Here is a 21,985-nt window from a genome sequence, read left to right as displayed (position 1 = left end):
TTCTAATTTCGGCTTTTCCAATACCTCGGACAGTTATGACATGGACTCAAACGAAGCGTGCACTTCCCTATCCACAAATGTTTCTAGAGAGAAAAAATGCGTTCTTAAATCGATAGCATTGTGGCTGTGTGGAATTTAAATTCACTTTCTCAGAAAATGCTAGACATTCTTAGACGTTGTTTTGAATGAGTGGACATGTGATTGGCTTAATGCATTAAATCGATTCTTCTCCCGTTTTGACAGCTGACTGGAAGTCCAATTTTCACTTTTGTCAAAATTACATCGAACCAAATCGAAATTACCGTAGCTGTGAAGTCACCGCCACTGACGTTTAAAAACTACCAATCATAGTTTGTCATTTAGGTTTTAGCGGTCTGTCAATATTGACAAATGTACCGATTTTCAATTATCTGCCCTTGATCTCTGTCAACTTGTCATACAGGTCAGATGCTGATTGGCGCTGTGGAGTCAGTCGGTGGATTAGTTTTGACATCTGAGCACGGCGTGTTACTTAAGTTGAAAGGTTTTCAGCCAGTAGTGTTTTAAGAAGATTTTGAGATTTTTTGGATTGACAAAATAAAGTGAAAAGTCAACATTTAGATGATGTGTTACATGTGAAGCCGACAAAAACGTCTCCATTTTAAACAACCTTCATACGTGAACTTGGTACACGAATACACGTGTTATCGCCGCAGTGATTTTATGTGCGATTCCTGTAAGTACTATCAGTCACGATTCACTTGTGATTTTGGCAAACTGTTCATTTGGAATTTCAAAAAATGTTTTGTATTGAAAATATATAAAATGAGATAGTATCTTGCTGTTGCTTACATGCCATACACCCTAGTAATTGTTATTCATGCATATGTCAATATAAGTAATAAGTTATATAAGGAACGCCGTTGGGGTACCATGACACACAATCAACCAAGACATGGAGGTGAGGTGAAATGGGGGTTAACGTCGCGTTCCTGATTATTGCGTTCAAACTTATTGCGACCCGTGAGGATCCGGGGTAGAATAGGTCTTCAGCAACCCATGCGACTATGCTTGTCGTAACAGGCAACTAACGGGTTCTAGTGGTCAGGCTCGCTGACTTGATTGATGCAGGTCATCGTATCCCAATTACGCGAATCGATGCTCATGATGTCAATCACTGGATTGTCTGGTCCAGACTCAATTATTTACAGACCGCCGTCATATAGATGGAATATTGCTGAGTGCGAGATTAAACAAACAAACAAACAAAATCCTATTATAGACAAACCGATTACTCATCTGGAAGAAAATGTCCCAGAAAGGTTCCATTTCTCAATACCCATATCCAATGTTGAGCAGAATATTAACAACCAAGAAGATATCGTATTTTTATGATTTCTCAACGTTTCCATTGTGTTCTTCACACCAGTTCAAATAGGCAAACAGATTAATTGTGTTGCATCTGTATATTTCAAGGACATTATATTACGAAACGCATATTGTTGAAAAAACTCTCCAACTGTAGATTAACTTCCTGCTTAAATCAATGTGTCATTACACAAACAAGGCTCGCGTAGTTTCTTCGTGGACGTGTTTCCTGGGTACTGTGTGATTTATTGAAAAAACTTTGACATTAATTTGAAATACACAATTCCTGCGGCGCCGATGAAGTCATCGAGAATGTAAAACATCTTCAACGACGGAATAAGTGTTTTAGTTTCTCGACCGGAGCGTGTGGTAAATCTGAAAGGGTTGCTATCTCAGCCCTGGTTCAATATGTCTTTTATACCTTCATTTCCATTAACGATTTTAGAGGGAAGAGAATAATTGAATGCTTTTGTATATTTCAGTCAACCATTATTCAGAATGACTCGCACATGGGTTTTAAAAAAGTGAGTGAGTGAGTGAGTGCGTTGGGTTTAACGACGCATTCATCAGGATTCCAGTTTATACGGAAGCCTTTTGGGGCCATTTGTTTTGGTTTTTGGGGTTTAGTTTTTTCGATACTAACCTGAAATTTCAAGATAATTATCTTCGTATGCTTGTCGTAAAAGGCGACTAACGGGATCGGGTGGTCAGGCTCGCTGACTTGGTTGATACATGTCATCGATCCCAAATGCGTGGATCGATGCTTATGATATTAATCACTGGATTGTCTGGTCCAGGCTCGATTATTTATAGACCGCCTTCATATAGCTTGAATATTTCTGAGTGCGGCGTTAAACAACCAACCAACCAACCAACCAACCAACATGTATGGTTGACAAACCTAGAAACAAAATCGGGCGAACCGGGATTCGAACCCAGGAACCCAGGTTTCTGGTTTAGATCCCCAGTGCGAGCTGTTGATTAGATGTCATCGTACACGGTTGAAATAATTAAAGTGCTTCCCAAGCTGCCAATCATCGATCTGTCTGACCAGGGTAGCGATAAACCCAACTCACTCACTCACTAACTCACGAGTTCAGTCATAGTTCAATCAAAATCGCGTAACGAAATCGACATCCGGTTTGTAAACTGTCGTGCAGATTTCGGTCGATTGCAGGATTTGCAAAGCATGTGTACCGACAACTTATCGTCAACTGATATTTTCCAAATCTTTTAATGTTTTCAATCAAGGTGCTCACGTGATTTGATGCACTTCTAGAATTAAGACCGGTTTTATTACAATATAGATCTTGATTATCCATCAGATCATCTTCGCTGGGCGACGCCAATTTATTTGAAGCAAATGTAAGTTATATAAGAGATGGAATCTGATTGGTCACTAGGAGGAACATAGAAGGGACATAACTCGTAATAGCCACTGGTGGCTTTTCGATAGAGCCCAGAAATTACAGCCATGTTTCGGCAAGGGTGGAAACTGGACTTAAAAGTCAGTTCACTTCCTTGCCTCAGGAAGATGCAGACTTCAGCGCGACACAGTATTCACTCTCACTTCTACCCGTGAAGATCCGGGGTAGAATAAGTCTTCAGCAACCAATGCTTGTCGTAAGAGACGACTAACGGGATCGGGTGGTCAGGCATGCTGACTTGGTTGATGCAGGTCATCGTATCCCAATTGCGTGGATCGATGCTCATGATGTCAATCACTGGATTGTCTGGTCCAGACCGCCGTCATATAGATGGAATATTGCTGAGTGCGAGGTTAAACAACAAAACAAACAAAAACAAAAAATCCTATGATAGACAAACCGATTACTCATCTGGAAGCCATTGTCCCAGAAAGGTTCCATTTCTCAATACCCATATCCAATGTTGAGCAGAATATTAACAACCAAGAAGATATCGTATTTTTATGATTTCTCAACGTTTCCATTGTGTTCTTCACACCAGTTCAAATAGGCAAACAGATTAATTGTGTTGCATCTGTATATTTCAAGGACATTATATTACGAAACGCATATTGTTGAAAAAACTCTCCATCTGTAGATTAACTTCCTGCTTAAATCAATGTGTCATTACACAAACAAGGCTCGCGTAGTTTCTTCGTGGACGTGTTTCCTGGGTACTGTGTGATTTATTGAAAAAACTTTGACATTAATTTGAAATACACAATCCCCGCGGCGCCGATGAAGTCATCGAGAATGTAAAACATCTTCAACGACGGAATAAGTGTTTTAGTTTCTCGACCGGAGCGTGTGGTAAATCTGAAAGGGTTGTTATCTCAGCCCTGGTTCAATATGTCTTTTATACCTTCATTTCCATTAACGATTTTAGAGGGAAGAGAATAATTGAATGCTTTTGTATATTTCAGTCAACCATTATTCAGAATGACTCGCACATGAGTTTTAAAAAAAGTGAGTGAGAAAGTGCGTTGGGTTCCAGATTATTGTGTTCAAAATGACCCGTGAGGATCCGGGGTAGAATAGGTCTTCAGCAACCCATGCGACTATGGTTGTCGTAACGGGATCGGGTGGTCAGGCTCACTGACTTGATTGATGCATGTCATCGTATCCCAATTGCGTGGATCGATGCTCATGATGCCAATCACTGGATTGTCTGGTCCAGACTCAATTATTTACAGACCGCCGCCATATAGCTGGAATATTGCTGAGTGCGGCGTTAAATAACAAACAAATAAATAAACAGTCACTCGCAAACTTCGTTCATAACTGTCCCGTGTGTCATCTTGATCATAATACAGTACTTCACTTTTGACAGGTTGTTTTGGATATGTCAAGTGTATATGTAAATATTATGACATATGTGATTATCAAAATTGAGTAGTATATATCAAAGTTTTACCAATGAGAGTTCATTTGATTGGGTGAAATGTATCATCGGTTGTACGTCACGGGCTTCATGTGCTGCGCGTGCATTACACGTGACTGCTGCACGTGAATACCATGCTGACAGCTAAAACCTACTGACAACATTATCGCCTTGCATTTCGTGGTACCTTCTACTCTAGATAATGTACCGTTACTCGTCTATCACAGAAAACGGAGCCGTTTGAGGATGTATTAAGATTAAAGTGTTCTGAGCTATTCTGACATGACTAATGTCCTCAGTCGTGATAAATGACATCATCGCAAGTCGTTCTCCCTTTTATATTGAGTAATCATCTGTGATAGGTTTCAGCCTCGTTGAAAACATCACATTTATTCTTCTGTAAATTTGACAAGTCAACTTCCGCTAACCGTTAAATTATCCGATTGGACACGAACACAAGGTCCAATTTGATTTTTTACAATTTCATTTTAATGGACTGGGAATTAATTCGATTCGTATTTTCAGTATTTAATTTCCGTGACTGGACTAATTTAATCATTTATTTTATTGTAGTTTGTCTTTTCGGCTTCTGATATTTGAGGTTATTTTTGGCTCTCCGAAAGCTTGCTTATGTCACGATGTGATACGTTCAATCAATATCAGAACTTGTGGATTTCATCATGTGCCGGGAGCACAGCCAGTTTAGTGGCCACTGGTCAGTAGGTGAGGTTGGCTTAACGCCGCTTTCAACATTAGGTCAGTTATTTCTACATCGTGTTAACTTGATGTTGGTGTAAAGCCGGAAGTGATGCGTGTCTTAGACGTTTATTGACCCGTGAAGACCCGGGGTAGAGAAGGTCTGCAGCAACCCATGCTTGCCAGAAAAGGTGACTATGCTTGTAAGAAGCGGCTAACGGGATCGGATGGTCAGGCCCGCTGACTTGATTGATACATGTCATGATATCCCTATTACGTGGATCGTTGCAAGATTGCAAGATTGTGTCGATGAATCCGTAAATTATGTAACAACATATACACGACTATAAATGGAAACCATGGATATATTCATTACATGGGTATATTCATCATTCCGACAACAGCTCCAATTATTGGTGGTATGACCAGTACATGTACTAACTTATTTACTATACAGTAAACTACGGTTATAACGAACTCAAAGGGACAACTATTTTTAGTTCGTTATAACCGTAGTTCGTTATAAGCATATATACAGCATAACTACAGCAAATAGTCGGGACTAAAAAGTTAGTTCGCTATATCCGTCAGTTCGTTATAAGCGTGGTCGTTATAACCGTAGTTTACTGTACTTAATATGTACTGTTAGCCTACAACTACACTACTGGGCAAAAGAAACTCATCACTTGTAAATTAAGTTTTATCTGAATTCAAGACGGTGCGATAAGTTAGAACGTTATCAGAAAACATTCACCAAAACACACCCTGTGCACACATGAAAGCCACTTTTTGAAGAATTCAATTGATTTCGTGCAGTCATGACAACTGGGAAAAACAGGATTGCGGGGGCCTGATAAATATGGTGGTGCATGATTGTTGCATAAATACTGATGTGGGGCAGATCAAGGATGCAGCATCAAACAGAACATAAGAGAAATGCCGCAAGACTTACGCAAGAGAACGTGACAGAGCAATTGGTATGGCCGATATAAGGGACCTCTCAAGGGTACATTGCAAGAACCTTTAAATACATTCAAACCATTATCAGTAACTTGTTGAGTATCAGTCCAGACACAAGACCGTCCAAGATCGGGAAGACCAAGGGTCACAACGCCATGATGTCAATGGCGGCAACGGCACTGCGACACCCCACCAGCAGAGGAACAATGTTACGACGACTCCGCATTGCTGGTATCGGAGCTTACCGTCCCTTCCGTGGAATGGCCTAGACTCCTCTACACCGTCACCGCAGCGGCGTGATTGTGAAGGGTGCTATTCACAGATGAATGTCGCTTTAACTTGTTCCGAAATGATGGCCAAGTCCGTGTTTATCAACTTAAGGGAGGGCGACTTGAACCTAACTGCGTCGTGGTATGGGGCGGTATTTTCGGTCAGTGGACAACAAGGCTTGTCACCATTCCTTGGGATTCTGACTGGTTATAGATACAGAGATGAAGTGTTGCGACCTGTTGTAATGCCATTCTTACGTGGACAGCCAAGGGGTACCCTTTTGCAGCAGGACAATGCACGACCCCATACCGCCGGATTTGGTCAGCAATATCTGCACAACTTAACGTCAACGTATTGCCTTGGCCAGCCTGTTCTCCAGACATGAATCCCATAGAACATCTATGGGATCATCTTGATCGACAGCTGAGACAACACGTACCTCCCCCAGCAAATAGACAGCAGCTTGAACAGGTTTTATTGGATGAGTGGTGCAGAATTCCTGCTGACGTCAGCCGGCGACTGACGACATCCACGAGGAGACGTATTTTGGCGTGCATTGATGCAGGGGGTGGTAATGTAATTTTTTATTTTGACCCCCATGTCTCTTTGGCTCAGCCTCATGGCAAGTGCACTATCGATATGGCATAACTGAAGAGATTATGTTTCTTTTGCCCGGTAGTTTACTACTAATATGACGGAGCTCTTTTACCTATGCGGCCATCGCAGAAACTACTGCTACGACCAAGACAACCACGACTACAACTACTACCGCTGCTGTAGTTACTGCTGTTGCTTCTACTGGAACAAATAGAACCGTAGCTGCTGCGATCCCATATTCCTCTACAAATAATGTTGCTGTTGCTATTGATTATAACCAACCTACATCGTGGGCATTCCGGGTTAGAGTCGGTCCCCAGCAACACGTGCTTGTTGTTGGAGGCGACTTAACGTCTCGGGGGTCAGGTTCTATGTATTGGTGTCGCTATATCAGTGCAATAATTTTGATGTGATGTGATGTGATGTGATTTTTGTTGTTTAACGCCGCAGCAATATTCTATCTATATGACGGCGGCCTGTAAATAATCGAGTCTGGACCAGACAATGCAGTTACTGACATCATGAGCATCGAGCCATGCAATTGGGATGGGATGGGATATCATGACATGTATCAACCAAGTCAGCGAGCCTGAGCAACCGATCCCTTTAGTCGCCTCTTACGACAAGCATAGTCGCCTTTGACGGCCAACATGGGTTGCTGAAGACCTATTCTACCTCGGGTCGCAATAATTTTGAACGCAACCATGTCTTGGTTGATTGTGTGTCATCTAGCCTCAACTGCGTGGGACGTTGCAAACATCAGTCACTGGTTTGTCTGGCCCAGACTCGATTATTTAAAGGCCGCCGTCATTTGGCTGGAGTACGGCGTTAAAAAAATAGAAAGCAAAAAACAATTGTATCACACCTATTTCTAATACTAAATACTACTGTTATTGCAACAGCTGGTACAACAGCACTTAGGTCTCTATCAACATGCCATCTCACCGTTGCACAAATCACTCCGCTGTACCTGGTCGTATCACTACCATATCACTCCGCGAGAGTGCAGCTCCACTCAACGTCGTCTGTCGCCCACAGTCGAGCGGAAACGCGAGATGGCGCTCTCTCACAAACCAATTTCATGGAGGGGAGAACAATTCCAGCGATTAATACGTTTTCGCCTGGTAATTGGCTATCGCACACGATGCCTGCGAAATAGAATGATATTTATTTTCGATTTTCCACCAAATCTTGCAGATGTTGTCTGCATTACGACGAGAGGAGCCGCTTTCCGGTAGAGCTGTCGCGTCGCGGTATTCATCTCGCCATTGATTCATGGGGTAGATGTCTAGAATGTTATCGGCAAATCACTTACATCTTCCCCCAACAGCAATCACAACTCGACCAACTTCCATCCACTCGCTTGTGTCCTCGCTTGAGAAATAGTTATTACTCTAGTTTACATCGCTCGGCTCCTCTCCAGAATTAAACGCTGCGCGGAGCTTCAAAGGTAACCCTGGAAAATTCTCGATAGAAGTGATTTTTTTAGCGTTTAAATACGCTCCCTCTATCCATATTTCACACTAATCGCCCGGATGTCCAGAGCAGCCAGTTGGGATGGTATTTGTGCTTGCAAGCATTTAGGCTGAATCTCATTCACGCGTTATCAGTAAATGAATGAGAGTGGTTGTCCCCAAAGAAATGCGTTGACCTAGTGACCTATCGCCAAGTGCTCCATCCTGCTCACCACCATCAGTTTGACATCTGTATCAAAGACAAGACATATCACAGGACGAACAACGTTTCTTGAACTCTGTGAGATGAAGTGAGGTGAAATTGGGTTTAACGTTGCGTCCAAGATTATTGCACTTATATAGCGACGTGCATGCACGTGTGTGTGTGGCTGCTTGTACTAGTCCGGACTGATGCCGATTTATAGTGCTAGCTAACTGAGATACCATGCCGCAGTTTAACATGAATACTCCACTCAGACACAGTATACTGACTCCGAGCCGACCAGTCCTTGTTCTAGCCCCTTAATGCCGAGCGCCAGACAGGGTAACAACAAGTACCATCTTTTAACGTCTTTTGGTATGACGCGGTCGGGGTTCGAACCCCGGATCTTCCGCTCTCCGGGCTGAACTCCGTGACCAGAAATTAATTAGCGTTTAAGGAAATTACACACGGGTATAATGACGTCTGTTCTACTTATAGGTAAACTCTCCTCAAAATGTTTAGTACTATGTTTCGTGCAGCCCTCAACTAACTTCAGTGGTAAATGTAGATTTGCCTGAGTGATTATTTTATAAACAAACCGTTCCTACAATTTCGTTTATAGTGTTTTTGTTAACGGCGTAGACAAGTGTACCTCTTGAAACGGTGATCCTCAAAAATATTATGTCTCTGTAAAAAATCCCTGCTCCACCTTAAATTAAAATGGCTGGTCCCTAGAACAAAATTCAAATTAGGTTGAATAGTGAAAGAAAGAAACAGTCATCCAAAAATGTAATGCTTCCATTTCATATTTTCTTAATTGAGACAACAAATATATTTGACACTTTATGTACATGTTTTCAGTTGTATTTTTTTGTATTTAGAGTTGTATGTTGTACACAGACCGCCTCCGTGGTCTAGTTGATAGAGCATGTACCCGGAGAGCTGAAGGTCGGTGTTCGATCCCTAGTACATCATTGCAAAATGCGTTAAAAGATACTTCTTGTTATCCTACCTGGCTCTCAGTATTGATGGGATAAAACAAGGACTGGTCAGTGGGGAACTGATGTTAAACTGTCGCGTGGTATCATAATGGACACGCGCACGCACACACGCACGCACACACACACACACTTACACTATATAAGTGCACTTATCTTAAACGCGACGTTAAACCCCATTTCACATCACTAATAACGACTCGTGGAAGACCTGTGAAGGTTAAATGTCGGAATTGGTCTTCAGCAACCCATGCTGGCCGTAAGAAGAGTGAGTGAGTGAGTACGGTTTTACGCCGCTTTTAGCAATATTCCAGCAATATCACGGCGGGGGACACCAGAAATGAGCTTCACACATTGTACCCATGTCGGGAATCGAACCTGGGTCTTAGGCGTGACGAGCGAACGCTAAAAGCGGCGTAAAACCATACTCATTCACTCACTCAGGAATACGTCGCTGTGGAAAGTTGGAAATACATGATCATGGGTTCGAATCCCGGTTCGCCCCGAATATGTTACATTTTATCAGCACCATACCCTAGCCCGTGGGTTTTACCAAAGCGGTAAACATCTGAGAACTGCAGGTCTTCGGCGTCTACCGATTTTGTTAAACACACATGCACGCGCTGACAAACCAAGAATCTGGGATTCGAACGCAGGGTCTTAGGATCCTGGCACGCCTAAGGGACGTAACTCTGAACAGGGAATGCCGGCCACTGGCACAAACTGACAAGTTATTTATAATAAGTCGTCACAGGTGGTCCAGTCGCCAAAGTTATCTGAAGTTTATTTAATAGAATAAAATATAAAACGTTGTCACTGGTGAAAGTATCAGTTGATTTGACGGAATGTTTTACCACAAATGGTCTGACCAAGGAAGTAGTGCGCAATTCGCCCAAGGATAAAAGATTAAAAAAGAAATGCCCATGCAGCATTATGTTCACAACCGAATAAACATCCCCAAATGTCGTGTTGAGCATCATCTGCAATCAGACCTAAGATGAAGTAGTGCCACATTCAGTCAATGAACCTCCAAGGCCGGAGAGAACCGCAGGACGAGTATTGCCGGAGGGTCCTTTTGAATGTTGTGAATATTGAACATGGTGGAAGATACCGTTACAAAGACACTACTACATTTTGGGGGTCTAAAGATTATCGATGCTGAGACGCTTCCAGTGCCATTTTGAGAGTACCAAATTTGCAAAGACGGTTGCCTTGATCGAAGGTTACGCTCATTGACAATATAAAATACAAGTCCGCGAGAACTGTGATTGACCAAAGAAGTACAGTGTCTGGACAGGTGACACGCCGTATAACGAGGTTCTAATAATGCCTCACTTTCACCGCGGAATGTTCAGGTTGGTGCTGAGTGGAAGTGTCTGGAGATTGGATACTATTTCCCCTGCAGCTGCAAGTCAGATATTTCAAATTACAACTACGAGTCTAATGTTGGGTTTTTTCATGAAAGCATCTTGAAATAAAAAAAAAAATTGCAGGTAATTTATTTTTTTCCACCAGTCTCAATGAGGGATAATTATTGTTTTCAATCTTTTTCTGGGACTTTATTCTGTACCAGACAATCCAAAATAGCAACTATGCACTCGGTCGTTGTACCCCCGGTCATCTTGTAAGCTTCAGTAACTAGCGGGTGATGGGTGGAGAGGGAGGGAGGGAGGGAGTTGGTTTTAACGCCGCTTTTAACATTATTATGTTATTATTTAACATTATTATATCAAGGCGTGTCAGCTTAATGTGGGAGGAAAGCCCGAAGTGATGCAGGTCTCAGACGTTTACCACTTCGGTGAAACTCATAAGCACGGGAATGGTGCTGACAAACCTAGAAACCTAATCGGGGCGACCCGGGATTCGAACCCACAATTATAGGTTTCTGGCGTGCCTAAGGGACGCAACTCTGCACAGCGGATCGCGGCGCCTTAGATGACTTGGCCACTGCCCCCTAGTAACAATAGTCCTGCACGAGTAAAGCATTAAACCCTAACTTCTCCTGGTTTGATTGAATTTCTTTTATCTTATACAAATCCTGAAACTAAAATTTCCGAAATCCCCAAGTAAGTCTACAATGCTTTGGCAAGTCTAGAATGGAGATATTCCCTGGGCTCCTTTCTATCATATTTTAAAATGTAATGGACAAACACTTAAAATAGTTTTGTTTGAGAGACTTAATGTAAGTCTAGTTAAATGCCTGTGATATTGATTTGCAGACATCCGATGCTATCCGAGTCCGATATATTTGCATTTGGCATACCCAATTATGGATAAGATGTCCAGCAACTACTTCAAACATATAAATATGCCGAGATCGTGTGGACAAAATAATGTATCTCCACGTTGTCGTCAGCAGTCGGCCATTCCCGTGAACCTCAGCGCGAGTCCCCATCAACATGGCCGTGTAAGCAATCAGGGATAATAATATCGTCAAATTAAACTTCCGATCTACCTTAACGCTCAGTTGCCGAGAGGTCTGACTTGGGTGGAACCTCTTCAAATCACCAAGCGAGATTTAAAGAAATCTCAGCAAAGGTTGAATGCTTCCAAATTAGACTGATTATGATGCGATTAGACAGCGATTCCGCGGGCGGCAGCCCGCCCGAAATATGCACTTAATTTCACAGACGTAATGGGGGATTAGGGGAGAATGTTGAATCTGGAATATTGGAGGATGACATCGGAACTAAATGTTGGTTCTGGTTTTTTTCTTGACTGGAGGTTGTCTGTTGAAACGCTGGGGAGGGCCTTCGTCCCAAAATATATTTCCACAATGTGGAATCCTCAAAACGCTTTTAGCTTCGTGTTAGTTCATTGATACGAAAGCCCAAGGCTGCTACTTCTTTGGGTTTCTTAATCGAAATTTGGAGTATTTTTTCTCGTTATTTCAATATTTTGTTGATTTCTTTTCGAAATTTCAATTTTTTCTCTCGTTATTTTTATTATTTTCTCGATATTCAAAATTTTCTGATTATTTTTATTTTTTAATTTTTTTTCACGATTCTATTTTTGTACTGGAAGTAACGGGTGAAAAATCAAAATTTCGAAAATGAACAAATATTTGAAATAACGAGAAAATAATCTACATTACGTGATAAAACTCGAACTTTCGAGACATATGTTTCAATATTTGAAATAACGAGGAAATACTCGAATTTTCGAGAAAATATATTATAAATAAATAATTAAAAATAACGAGAGAAAAAACTTGAAAATTCTATGAATGTTTTTAAATGTTCGAAATATGCCCGTAATTGTGCTACCAAATTGGTACCATTAAGCTTTCGTATGTTGGTGTCTTATATTTGAAACCAGTGCATCAGCGAGAGATTTGAATCAGTTTACATGTCATCAGTTGTTTTTTGAATATCGCTATCCCATCATTTAAACCCGAACCCGTGAATAGGTCTTCGGCAACCCATGCTTGTCGAAACACGCGCCTAACTGGATCGTGTGGTCAGGCTCGCTGACTTGGTTGATGCATGTCATCGTATCCCAATTTCATTGGTCAATGCTCATGATGTCAATCACTGGATTGTCTGGTTTAGACTCTATTATTTACAGAGAGCTGTCATATAGTTGTAATATTGGTGTTGTTAAACAACAGACAAACACACAAACAAAACAACACCTAAAACATTTATCTGTGAATGTTGCACTTTTCCCGATGGTTCTAGAACTGCAATGGATTCTTTCGCAAACAGGAATTTTATAAACGTTTCAGGAAACATTGTTTTTGCAAAGAGTCAATGATGGGACAGAAGCTGAAAATGGTTCCTGTGAAAAAACGTGGAACAATCATGACATGTTCTTCGAGAACTGGTTGTACACCATTGTCATCTGAGCTGGGACCGCCTCCGTGGTCTAGTGGTAGAGCGTCCGCCCGGAGAGCGGAAGGTCCGGGATTCGATCCCCGACCGCGTCATACCAAAAGACGTTAAAAGATGGTACTTGTTGTTACCCTGGCTGGCGCTCGGCATTAAGGGGCTAAAACAAGGCCTGGTCGGCTCGGAGTCAGTATACTGTGCCTGAGTGGGGTATTCATGTTAAACTGCGGCATGGTATCTCAGTGTGCTAGCACTATAAATCGGCATCAGTCCGGACTAATGTACAAGCAGCCACACACACACACAGCCATACACGCGCATGCACGTCGCTATATAAGTGCAATAATCTTGGACGCGACGTTAAACCCCATTTCACCTCACCTCACCAGAGCTGGAGAAACATTTAACCACTGTCGTTCTAATGTTACCTCAGAATTCGATAATAACTGCGTTTGTTTCAAACAGCCAACTGCAAATGGATCAGACACATGGATGCTCTCAGCAAACCGAAACAATCCATTAGTCAGAGTATCGTGTCAACAAAACATCCTGCGGTGTTAATGCTTTTCAAACGTTCTGGGCACATCGCCTATCAGGTGTGGTGTTTCAGCCGCCTCCGTAATGCCCGTGTATATGGCACCTTAATTGGGTCTAATGCATCGTAAAACAGAAACTCCACTAAGGTAGCATTGTTGTCAAAGCGTTCGTTCGTCATGCCAAAGACCAAATTCGATTATCAATTGGTTGCAGTATGTGAAACCCTTACTGCTGAACGATTGCTAAACACAACATCCATCCACATTCACATTCGTGACCAACTCGTGTTATTCCGTGGCCATTTTTGCGACCGGGTTCCGTCTTAGCGCAAACGGGCATACCTAAAACAATTGTCAACTCGTTGCGTAATGGTTCACACATTTTCCCCAGATTTTCCACATTATTTCAGATGCAATTTAAAGCACATCGGGACGTGTGGAATTATACAGTATGATTGAACACATTTAACTGTGTCTTTGGTATATTTGTAGATGCAAGACATATGTAAATTCAAAAATGATTTCTTAGGGATTCTTTGACGAAGAACTTGAAATCATACGCGCATTCTGATTGGTTTGTCGTATTTTCGCACATAACATTCATCGATAGGGGGACGAGTCTTCTTGCAGGTTACGGAAAGGGGCGAGTGGTGACGAATGCCACATTCACTGACAAGAATGACATTTATCCCAGGAAGACGTTGATGTTCTACCGGATAAGTCCGTCTTTGGGTCCACAACGTTTATTCGTGATCATAATATGTCTATATAACTACATAGTAGTATGGCCAGGCAGGATCTCTGAGGCGTAAGAGGGCCAACCTATACCTAGCCGCTGTCCGAGGGTCAAGTCTCGACTCACAGAAAGCGTACTATCTTTAACCCTCACTGTCAGACTGCCATGCATTGTGTTACGTTACATATATGGTCAGCCTGCAGTATCCCGCACCTCAGCCACAAAGTTAAGCTTCAGTGGCCAACCGACCATTCTCAAGCGTTAATTACAAATTAATGACTCTGTGCTGCTGGCCATGGTAATGATACCCCAGCTGCTGTTATAATTTGTATTGGCAGCACTTTGAATATTTAAAAAGATATACTAACCATATAGATATATAACTTACTTAACTGAGGGAATATATAAAACGTATATAGACTCCCTGTTAAAATATATAGACTCCCTGTTAAAACCTGTATACCCTGCCAAACTGCCAATGATACATGATTGTTTTTCAAACTTTTCAGTTTACAGATTTTGGCACAAAAATTCAGGTCGGTAGGTCGAAAAATAAAACATTCTTTTTATTTCCTCAAAAATATGTAGGGGAAATGATTAAAAAAATAAAGTGGGGTGACAGTTATTTATTAATTATAGTATTTTAAATACTTTATTTATATTGATAGCGACAGCAAATAATTATTTTTTTCAACATTTTACTTATTTCTGGTCGACGGAATTAAAATACCCACTGCTTTTCATTTTTTGTCCACGTTTCTTTCTTTCGGAGTCGGCGGATTCGTAAACTAAGTTTTTTAATGAGTGAGTGAGTGAGTGAGTATGGTTTTACGCCGTTTTAGCAATATTCCAGCAATATCACGGCGGGGGACACCAGAAATGGGCTTCACGCATTGTACCCATGTCGGGAATCGAACCCGGGTCTTCGGCGTGACCAAGTTTTTAAAATGTGTGACCTTAGCGTACATGTCTGTCAGTTAAAATTAACGGTTACTGCCAATCACTCAAGCAGCTGAGTGTCGATATAATTACATAGGTTTAATGCATCCTCGATGATTCTGTGTATTATATATTGTGATAAACACCCTGGAGCCATTCGCCACCATACTTGAATTTTGAGTCCGATTCGAAATACTTGACACTAAAAATAGCCATCCAATCATATTACATTTGTGAGCGTGGGAAAATCTGTGCGAAGTTACTGAGACAGATGGAGATAATGACGATACTTCCTACACGAAGCTGTGTTAGTGAATAGCCTGAGGTATTAATCATAACAGAATGATGCCAAGCTGTCTTGAGATATGGTCGGTAAATTAGTTTGTTCTAATCTCAGTTCGTCCCGATTATGTTTCTAGGTTTGTCAGCACCATCCCCGTGCTCGTTGGTTTCACCAAAGTGGTAAACATCTGAGACCTGCTTTCCTCCCACATTAAATTGACACGCCGTGATATAACTGGAATACTGTTCAAACCCACTCACTCACTTAGACTTTTATCAAAATGAGGTAAATGTCAAATGTAGAAAGTTCCAAAAGAGAACGTGGAATACGAGAATGTAAAGCAGGATTGGTGCTAAACCTTTTGCAAGAGTATTTATGCGATCACGTGGTACTGAAAACGTTGATGTTTTCTCCAATGGTAAAATTACTTTTCCCCGGTAGAAGGGGCGGTCGGGTAGCCAAGTGGTTAAAGCGTTCGCTCGTCACGCCGAAGACCCGTGTTCGATTTCCGACATGGTACAAGGTGTGATGCCCATTGCTGGTGTCCCCCGCTCGTGATATTGCTGGAATATTGTTAAAAGCGGCGTAAAACCAAACTCACTCACTCACCGGTAGTCCACAGCACAAACAAACACACAAGGTTTTCGCTGGCAGCTCAGATTGCATCGCGATATGTCACTTTGCTTGCTTTTTTGTTGTTTAACGCCGCACTCAGCAATATTCCAGCTATATAACGGCGGTCTGTAAATAATCGAGTCTGGACCTGACAATCCAGTGATTGACATCATGAGCATCGATCCACGCAATTGGAATACGATGACATTCATCAACCAAATCAGCGAGCCTGATCACCCGATCCAGTTGGTCGCCTCTTACGACAATTCTACCCCCGATCTTCACGGGTCCGATATGCCGCTGTCAGATCTGCATGCATCTTCATGCATGTCTGCATAATGCATCACGATATGCAACTGCCAGAAAATACGCGGTGCGCGGTGCGCGGTGCGCGGTGCGCGGTGCTTTATTCGTTTTTGGTTTTAAAAACTTACATGGGGATGAGTAACAGTTGGAAAAATGTTGACAAAAGATTAAACGAAACGTTATCTTTCTCTCGCATATGTATAATGATATGTGTACGTGCAAATGCATAAATATTTCTGAAAATATTTTCTATAAAATTCCTAACTGTAAATTATTACACTAAACACGTTTGTATTAGTCGGGACCAATGATCAAAGGGACAAAATTATATGATATTGGTATTTGTTAGACAGATGTAAACACATCTTGTGGAGAAACCATACCTTTGTCTCACAAAAAAAATACATAAACCATTAAAAATATTCCTAAATGTAAAATATTACACTCAACACGTTTTTGTTAGTCGGTATAAAGGACCAAAGGGGGCCAAGCCATGTCATGGGTACGTGCGGGAAACGATGACCCGGTTTCCGTGTTGCGAGGTATGTACAGCTTGAATAATTGACGTGCCAGGCTACAGGAGTAAACATCCATTACGCTAAGCATTAGGGAGGTAACTCTCACACAGAAGTGGGATCCATGGTTGTATTAAAAACTACACACTCACAATGTTGGTTTTAATTTTTCACAATATATCTGCATGTCTCCACTGATCCAGTTCATTATAAAATAACACTAATATTACAATAATATAACCATTACTTTGAAAAGATTAATTCTGAAACAACATTTACCACTGTAGATATACAAACCATTTAATGTCATTCCGTCCAGCTATTGTGTCACTGCCATAATTGTTCGTTCAATTCTATACATTGCAACATATGTTGCAACATATGATGTGCCAACAAGAGTTTTTACGCCATTCCATTCAGTTAACAAGAAAACATTGATGCAGAGCATCAAAGTTCCCCGCCATATGTGATGCCTCACAAACGCATAATTATGATGTTACTGAAAGGCATGATGGAGCATAATTATATTAACCACAAATAACACAACGCTGTTGTGGAAAAAAATATTATTTATTTTGAGTATTGGGCAATACAGTTGATACATTTGCATAGGGTAGGTCTATTTAAAAATAGTTTCTTGTTTAACGCCGCACTCAGCATTATTCCAGCCATATGACGGATGTCTGTAAATAATCCAGTCTGGACCAGATCATCAAGTGATTGACACCAAGAGCATCGAACTACGCAATTGGAATATGATGTTATGCATCGACCAAATCGGCGAGCCTGACTACCCAATCCTGTTCGTCGCCTCTTACGGCAAGCATAGGTTGCTGAAGACCTATTCTTACCTGGGTCTTTATTTAAAAAGTAGATCGAAGGAAATGGAAGCAATTTCTGGCACAAATGTAAACATGTGGAAATAGTATCAAAACTGCCAACAACATTGGCAGATGCACATACTCAAAAAATAGATCACATTCTTTTTACACTTAGCATTTGGTTATAATAATGTAAATGAAAATACTAAGGGCTCCATAAGGCAAAAAAAGTCATACTAGATAAGGTCTTTTTGTCACAACCACAGATGCACATACTCAAAATATTATCACGTAGTTGGAGAACATTTCAATACCGGGACTAATCAATAACGGAGATTCCTCGTCCCTTGTTTTACGTTTTTTGGTCAGTTTTTGTGTGTAATTCTTTCAAAGAATAGTAATTGTGATCATGATGAGTTGAGTTACTTATTTTTTTTCTATATACTGTCTTTTATCCAGTGTCAGTAACTGTTGTGGAATGTGGTTTACTTGTAACAATGACTGGTTTGAGTTCATGTGATGATGATTGATTGGTTTGTCGTTTAACGCCGCACTCAGCAATATCCCAGCTATATGACGGCGGTCTGTAAATAATCGAGTCTGGACCAGACAATCCAGTGCCTAATATCATGAGCATCGATCCACGCAATTGGGATCGACGCCTCTTACGACAAGCATAGTAGCCTGATATATATATATATACTGTTAAGATGTAACATGACAATTCATCCATACTACTAAACTGAAGTAAAACCGCTTGTCCATTCGGATCAATCTGACCAAGACCATTCCGCTGATGACAGTCAAATAATGCATACGAATCGAAATCCGTAAAAATTGCAATGGAGACATCATTAAAAGTTACCAAAAGTGACGGGGATATCAATATTGCTTTTTGAAATGATTCTATGAAATTTGTTTTCCCTGCTTCAATATTTCGAGCACCTGTGACGGAGCCATAAAACTGATCTGTTATGTAGACAATATCGCTTGAGGCAGTGGCTGCTGGGGACTGATTATGACCTAAATACTCCTCATAGCCTTCGGTGTTAACTTTGTGGCTGTAGAGAGCTGTGCCTTCATCCAACAGTATCGAGGTCAGTGGAACACGGTACAGACGCAAATAGATTTGAGCTATGGGACACAAAATATATGAATGACCAGAGCTACGGCTGTACATTGAATTCCATTAAACGGTTGAAAAATACTACAGCCTTGATGCAAATTCGCTGACACACTACTCCGATTTCGGTTTGACTTTGCTACCAAACGTTTCACATGTGGTTATGTGCGGTGCACTGATTAAAAAACACACACGGGGGACTGGGTTAATTCAAAATACGGAATATAACTATTCCAAATATTTCCAGTGAACATGAGCATCCAAACAATCAAAAGTGTGGTATGTAGAATATGGAATTCAGCCATATTACATTTAAATTGAGATGTCGTCGTTGTTCATGAATAAGCATATTCAGAACATATTTTTTTTATTATGCTGTTATTTACGATCTCCGGAGCACAGTTCTTCTTTTGTATACACCGTGAAAATCAGAAAATTAGTCCTTGAGGAAAAAAGGACATCGGATTACACATGAATGGTTTAATAATGTCAGCTAATGACCAGAAACGGTCAGATGCATCAATTAACTACATAAAGACGATTTTGAAGTATCTCTTATTGCTGGAAAAGAATAGCATCAATATTCGACGCACATGATTTGTATGTTTTGTTTCCGTAAATGCGTGGCTTGAAATTTCAAATAAACCAACATGTCGACATACATGCCACAAATTTAACGTTTCCCGTATACTTCCCCGCCTTAAGGGCGGGGAAGAATAAACATGTATCATGTATACCACTATGATTGTGTCGACGTAATACTTCTTGTTCCTTAAAGCGGGCACGGGTGGCCCAGTCATCTAAGGCGCCGCGATTCGCTGTGCAGAGTTGTGTCCCTTGACCTATGATTGTGGGTTCGAATCCCGGTTCGCCCCGATTATGTTCCTAGGTTTGTCAGCACCATACCCGTGCTCGTGGGTTTCACCAAAGTGGTAAATGTCTGAAACCTGCATCACTTCGGGCTTTCCTCCCACATTGAGCTGACACGCCGTGATATAACTGGAATAATGTTAAAAGCGGCGTTAAACCCAACTCACTCTCACTAACTTGTTCCTTAACACAATAGCAAATGTTTCAGAAGTCATTGTTGTGAAAACATATCACTAGTTTTGTTTTCATGTGTTTGTTTCTATTTTTTATTACATATTTGTTGGTTGGTTTGTTGTTTAACGCCGCACCCAGCAATATTCCAGCTATATGACGGCGGTCTGTAAATAATCGAGTCTGGACCAGAAAATCCAGTGATTGATATCACGAGCATCGACCAAGTCTGCGAGTCTGACCACCTGATTGTTTGTTGTTTAACGCCGCACTCACGCAGAGTCGCCTTTCAAGGCAAGCATGGGTTGCAGAAGACCTATTCTAACCCAGATCTTCAAGGTTCCACGGAGGCGCTCTTATGAGGAGAGCTGGTGATTGACAGTGATTCTCCTTTAACATAGCTGTCGACAATATTCCACCCATGTGACGGCTCCCTGCAAATACACAAGACATGGCCAGGCAAACCCGTGAATAATATCCATATGGGAAATCTAACCCAGGTCTTTTCGCTACTCGACTTCCCGAGCAGGAAATATAACACGTTTGAGAAAACGTTATTGGTCAAGGCCGCTGGGCAGGAACGTTTCTTCACAGCTCGTTTTCGGTCCACCAAATGAAGGCCGATGAGATATTTTATGAGAGCTTCAACCCATTGTGCCTGATCCGTCCCAAGGAAACGCTTCGTGTCACATTCGTAATAGGTTGGTGGTGGAGCAGTCCGACAAATCTTTCCCTCTGTCCGCTGAATAGGCGGCTCGTGTTCCCACGTCGGTACAACTGAAACCGTTTTTTTGTGTCCCCCACCGTGGCATTGCGGGGATACTGTTATTGGCGCGATTAACGGTGAGGTGAGGTGAAATTGGGTTTAACGTCGCGTCCAAGATTATTGCACTTATATAGCGACGTACATGCACGTGTGTGTGTGTGTGGCTGCTTGCACTAGACCGGACTGATGCCGATTTATAGTGCTAGCCCACTGAGATACCATGCCGCAGTTTAACATGAATACTCCACTCAGGCACAGTATACTGACTCCGAGGCGACCAGTCCTTGCTTTAACCCCTCAATGCCGAGCGTCAGACAGGGTAACAACAAGTACCATCTTTTAACATCTTTTGGTATGACGCGGCCGGGGATGGAACCCTGGACCTTCCGCTCTCCGGGCGGACGCTCTACCACTAGACCACGGAGGCGGTCCACTAATGAGGAAAGCAAACAGGAACGCTTGGGAGGACTATAAATATCTACCTCACAGCGAGGCGAGGTGCAATGCGGTTTGGCGTCTATTAGTTCACTTATATAACGACATGCATGTTCGTGCGAATGGCTGCTTGTACAAGCCGGAGTTTATAGTGCGAGACAGGATATACCATGCCGCAGATTGAACATGAACACCCCCTCCGACACATGATACGGACGACTGAGCAGGCCAGTGCTTGTTTTATCCACCAATTTATTTTTAAAATTCTATTCCGATGAGAACGTGTTTGATGTCCCCCCATACAATGGAACCAGTCTTTTTCACTCCTGGAGACCAGGCAAATAGTTCCCTCTCACCTAGCAACCAAACAGAAGCCAAAGGGACCACATTGTGCATGTTATGAAAATAACATCTCTAAGTAAATGTGTTTGGTACTTCAAAAAAATAGCAGCCTCCCAGCCATTTCCCCAAAGTATTAATGCACCATCACGTACTTCCAGATCTTGACCGTTATCAATACGATAACGTCGTAAGATCTAATTACCAAAGTCTCAGGATAGTGCAAGTAAATATACAAAGTAACTGGCAACACATGCCACAACCAATTCCACAATAACCTCAAAGATGACTTTGGCCTTTGAAAGACACAGCACCAACATGTCATGTGG

The sequence above is a fragment of the Haliotis rufescens genome, unplaced genomic scaffold (assembly GCF_023055435.1).
Source record: "Haliotis rufescens isolate VD_foot unplaced genomic scaffold, xgHalRufe1.0.p SCAF_7, whole genome shotgun sequence".
NCBI lineage: Eukaryota > Metazoa > Mollusca > Gastropoda > Lepetellida > Haliotidae > Haliotis > Haliotis rufescens.
The sequence above is the reverse complement of the archived record's forward strand: the minus strand, read 5'-3'. Positions refer to the sequence as shown.